General features: G+C 56.8%; 2 non-coding genes and 1 pseudogene across 2 annotated transcripts; all 3 read left to right on the top strand.

Moving 5' to 3' along the window:
- Nucleotides 1–1,434: 1,434 nt before the first annotated feature.
- Nucleotides 1,435–3,245, top strand: LOC146143837 (small subunit ribosomal RNA). Its single transcript, XR_014500439.1, has one exon. It is a non-coding gene; the product is annotated as a small subunit ribosomal RNA (ribosomal RNA).
- Nucleotides 3,246–3,492: 247 nt separating this feature from the next.
- On the top strand, nt 3,493–3,646 carry LOC146143836 (5.8S ribosomal RNA). The gene has a single exon (XR_014501268.1). It is a non-coding gene; the product is annotated as a 5.8S ribosomal RNA (ribosomal RNA).
- Nucleotides 3,647–3,894: 248 nt separating this feature from the next.
- LOC146143835 (large subunit ribosomal RNA) overlaps nt 3,895–5,046 on the top strand; it is a 3,679-nt pseudogene continuing 2,527 nt past the window's right edge.

The following is a 5,046-nucleotide window of genomic DNA, read 5'->3' as shown; positions in this document are numbered from 1 at the left end:
CCTCAAGATCTATCGATTTGTCCGCAAGGTCGGGCGCTAAAAGCGATCTCGAACGCCTCCGGGCGCGCGAGGTTGTTTTTTTTCTAAGTTTTTTTTCGCCGCCGACACTTAGTCTTTTTTTTCAATTTTTTTTTTTTCAATTTTTCGCTCGCGCGGCGGGCCTTTCCACGTTCACATCGGGGCGAAATTTTTTATGTTTTTCGACAGTCCTTTGCAATTTTTTCGATCTCTCTTTTCGACACTTTTTTGCCGCGCGGCGGGCCTTTGCACGCTCACATCGGGGCGAAATTTTTTAAGTTTGTCGACAGTCCTTTGCAATTTTTTCGATTTTTCTTTTCGACACTTTTTTGCCGCGCGGCGGGCCTTTCCACGTTCACATAGAGGGCAGGTCTTTATTTTTTTGTGACTGTCCTTTACAATTTTTTTTTTCGCGCACTCGGGCTTTAGCATATTTCCGCCCAGCGAGCAAGAGCATATTTAGGCCGCGGGAGCATGAGCCTGTTTAGGCCGCGCGAGCTTTGAATATATTTCGGCCGCGCGCGCGAGCAAGAGCCTATTTAGGCTGCGCGAGCATTGAGTATATTTCGGCCGCGGGAGCATGAGCCTGTTTAGGCCGCGCAAGCATTGAATATATGTCGGCCGCGCGAACATTGAACATATTTCGGCCGCGCGCGCGAGCAAGAGCCTGTATAGGCCGCGCGAGTATTGAGTACATTTCGGCCGCGCGAGCAAGAGCCTGTATAGGCCGCGCGAGTATTGAGTACATTTCGGCCGCGCGAGCAAGAGCCTGTATAGGCCGCGCGAGTATTGAGTACATTTCGGCCGCGCGAGCAAGAGCCTGTATAGGCCGCGCGAGTATTGAGTACATTTCGGCCGCGCGAGCATGAGACTGTTTAGGCCGCGCGAACATTGAACATATTTCGGCCGCGCGCGCGAGCAAGCGCCTGTATAGGCCGCGCGAGCGTGTGATATGCCTCGCAATAGTTCAACACCTGGCGCAATCGTGCACCTTTTTTTTACGTTAGAATTTCAAACGGAAGACCCCAGGGACAACACTCATCTTTGCTATACTTGTGGGAGCTGACAAGCTTCGACAAGTAAAGAATCGGTGAAAAGGCGATTGGCTCGCTGGGCAGATGTTGCTGCTGCGCGAAGAGCCGAGTGTCAGTTTGTCGGGTTCTGAGCGGTCGCTTCGGCGAAGTTGTCTGGCGTGCGTTGCGCTCGCGCCGGTGTTGGCGACGTGGCGGTCGAAAGGCCTGCCGACGAAGTCTTACTCCGGCGGGTGCGACGGGCGGTGACGGTTTTCTGAGTTCGGGCAGCCGAGCAAAGAACGAAATTTTAACGGAGAAGCCTTCGGGTTTCGCATCGACCGAGCGACGGCGCCGCATCAGCGGCGCCTCCTTCGTCGGCCTTTCGGGGCTACGCTAAAGTAGCTACCTGGTTGATCCTGCCAGTAGTCATATGCTTGTCTCAAAGATTAAGCCATGCAAGTCTAAGTACGAGCTCTCGTACAGTGAAACTGCGAATGGCTCATTAAATCAGTTATGGTTCATTTGATCGTACGTTTTACGTGGTTAACTGTGGAAATGCTAGAGCTAATACATGCGTGAAGCGCCGACCTCGCGGGAGGCGTGCTTTTATCAGACCAAAAACCGACCGGGCTTCGGCCCGCAACCTTTGGTGACTCTGGATAACTTTGCGGATCGCACGGTCTCGCACCGGCGACGGATCATTCAAGTGTCTGCCCTATCAACTTTCGTCGGTACGGTACTGGCCTACCGAGGTTCTTACGGGTAACGGAGAATCAGGGTTCGATTCCGGAGAGGGAGCCTGAGAAACGGCTACCACATCCAAGGAAGGCAGCAGGCGCGCAAATTACCCATTCCCGACGCGGGGAGGTAGTGACGAAAAATAACAATACAGGACTCTAAACGAGGCCCTGTAATTGGAATGAGTACACTTTAAAACCTTTAACGAGTATCCATTGGAGGGCAAGTCTGGTGCCAGCAGCCGCGGTAATTCCAGCTCCAAAAGTGTATATTTAAGTTGTTGCGGTTAAAAAGCTCGTAGTTGGATTTTGGGCGCAGGCGGCCGGTCCGTCGCAAGGCGTGTACTGGCCGTCCTGGCCTCACCTCCGGTTCTCCGCCGGTGCCCTTGACTGAGTGTCGGCGGCGGCCGGAACGTTTACTTTGAAAAAATTAGAGTGTTCAAAGCAGGCGATTCGCCTGAATAATGGTGCATGGAATAATGGAATAGGACCTCGGTTCTATTTTGTTGGTTTTCGGAGCGCGAGGTAATGATTAAGAGGGACAGACGGGGGCATTCGTACTGTGCCGTTAGAGGTGAAATTCTTGGATCGGCGCAAGACGAACGACTGCGAAAGCATTTGCCAAGAATGTTTTCTTTAATCAAGAGCGAAAGTCAGAGGTTCGAAGACGATCAGATACCGTCCTAGTTCTGACTATAAACGATGCCAACTAGCGATCGGGGGGCGTTAGTTTTACGACCTCTCCGGCAGCTTGCGGGAAACCAAAGTCTTTGGGTTCCGGGGGAAGTATGGTTGCAAAGCTGAAACTTAAAGGAATTGACGGAAGGGCACCACCAGGAGTGGAGCCTGCGGCTTAATTTGACTCAACACGGGAAATCTCACCCGGCCCGGACACAGTGAGGATTGACAGATTGAGAGCTCTTTCTTGATTCTGTGGGTGGTGGTGCATGGCCGTTCTTAGTTGGTGGAGCGATTTGTCTGGTTAATTCCGATAACGAACGAGACTCTGGCTTGCTAACTAGTTACGCGACCCAATCGGTCGGCGTCTAACTTCTTAGAGGGACTAGTGGCGTTTAGCCACACGAGATTGAGCAATAACAGGTCTGTGATGCCCTTAGATGTTCGGGGCCGCACGCGCGCTACACTGACCGGATCAGCATGTGCTCGCCTTGGCCGACAGGTCTGGGTAACCCGCTGAACCCCGGTCGTGCTAGGGATAGGGAATTGCAATTATTTCCCTTGAACGAGGAATTCCCAGTAAGCGCGAGTCATTAGCTCGCGTTGATTACGTCCCTGCCCTTTGTACACACCGCCCGTCGCTACTACCGATTGAATGGTTTAGTGAGGTCCTCCGATTGGACCTGGCGCGGCCGGCAACGGTCGAGCCGGCGTCCGAGAAGACGATCTAACTTGATCATTTAGAGGAAGTAAAAGTCGTAACAAGGTTTCCGTAGGTGAACCTGCGGAAGGATCATTAACGGTCTCGCAAACGCTTCGGCGAACGCGAAACTCGGACAAGCGAGAGAAAAAGTTTTTGCTACCCGGCGCCCGACCCGCGAGGAGCGGCGCGCCGGCCGGCGATTCGGTCACCCGGTAATGTTTGCGCGTCGAGTGCCGCGGTGCCGCGCGCTCCGGCTTCAAGCGTCGGCCTGGCCGACCGCTCGGCGCGGTATATTTTGTCACCCTTTAGTGCGAGGCACTGTGCGAGCGAAACAATCGTGGATGGCTCTTGGCGGTGGATCACTCGGCTCGTGAGTCGATGAAGGACGCAGCTAGCTGCGTGAATTAGTGTGAATTGCAGGACACATTGAGCATCGACGTTCTGAACGCAAATTGCGGCCTCGGGTCAATCCCGGGGCCGCGCCCGCCTCAGGGTCGCGTTGCAAACGTTCCGCGCGGGGATTTCTCCGCGCGGCTGCTGCGGCGTCGGACGCGCGAGCGCCCGTCCCGCTCAAGACAGCACGGCACGATGTGCGACGATCGCGACCAGAATCCCGCGCGGCGGCGGCGAGTCGACCTCGAAGAGGCCAACGGCTGGCGGCTCAAGGGCGGGAATCGAGGTGCGCGGCGGCGCGCGGCGCCGACGGCGAGCGCGGAACGGGAAGAATAGTCCCGGTCCTTACTTTCGGCCTGAGGTCGGACGAGGCTACCCGCTGAATTTAAGCATATTACTAAGCGGAGGAAAAGAAACTAACGAGGATTCCCTCAGTAACGGCGAGTGAAGCGGGATGTGCCCATCGCCGAATCCGCGCGCTTTTGGAGTGCGCGGAATTGTGGCGTACGGAATTCGTCACGGCGCGCTTCGCCGGTCGCCCGCGTCCTTCTGATCGAGGCCTTGTCCCAGAGCGGGTGTCAGGCCCATGGCGGCGACAGGCGGGCGCGCTACGGCGTCTTCCCAGAGTCGGGTTGTTTGGGAATGCAGCCCAAAGCGGGTGGTAAACTCCATCTAAGGCTAAATACGGTCACGAGACCGATAGCGAACAAGTACCGTGAGGGAAAGTTGAAAAGCACTTTGAAGAGAGAGTTAAAGAGTACGTGAAACCGTCGAGAGGCAAACGGGAGGGCCTGTCGGGTCGCCCGGTCGCTTTCAGCCGGCCCCCTGTCGGCGACGTTGTCGTGCGGACCCTCACGGGCCGCCGGCGGCGCCGCCCGATCGGGGACCAGCGCACTAGCGCCGGGCGAAGGCCGCGACCGTCTGGACGGCGGCGAGAAGGCCGCGCGCAAGGTAACCCGGCCTCGGTCGGGTACTATAGGCGCGCGTGTCCGTCGGCCCGCCGTTCGGGCGAGGAGAGATCGCCGCGTCTGCCCTTCGGGGCCGAGCGCCCGGTGCCGGCTGGGGCGTCGTGGGTCGGGGACTGTTCTCAGTGCCCAGCCTCTTCGTCTCGGTCGCGCTTCCGGTGTCGTTTCGCGAGGCGCACGGGGTCCGCGGCTGAAGTCAGCCACCTTCCCGACCCGTCTTGAAACACGGACCAAGGAGTCTAACGTGAGCGCGAGCCACGGGGCAGTACGAAACCCATGGGCGCAGTGAAAGTGAATGTCGGCGCGGTCCGGCGGAGGTGAGACGTCGTCGTTCGCGGCGGCCGCATCACCGGCCGATCTCGTCCGCTTTGCCGGAGAGGTCGAGCGAGAGCGTTCGCGTTGGGACCCGAAAGATGGTGAACTATGCCTGAAGAGGTTGAAGCCAGAGGAAACTCTGGTGGAGGACCGTAGCGATTCTGACGTGCAAATCGATCGTCAAATTTGGGTATAGGGGCGAAAGACTAATCGAACCGTCTAGT

This window comes from Ascidiella aspersa, chromosome 5 (genome assembly GCF_963924565.1).
Source record: "Ascidiella aspersa chromosome 5, kaAscAspe10.2, whole genome shotgun sequence".
NCBI classification, from domain to species: domain Eukaryota; kingdom Metazoa; phylum Chordata; class Ascidiacea; order Phlebobranchia; family Ascidiidae; genus Ascidiella; species Ascidiella aspersa.
Note: the sequence above shows the minus strand (reverse complement) of the source record. Positions and strands in the feature narration are given on the sequence as shown.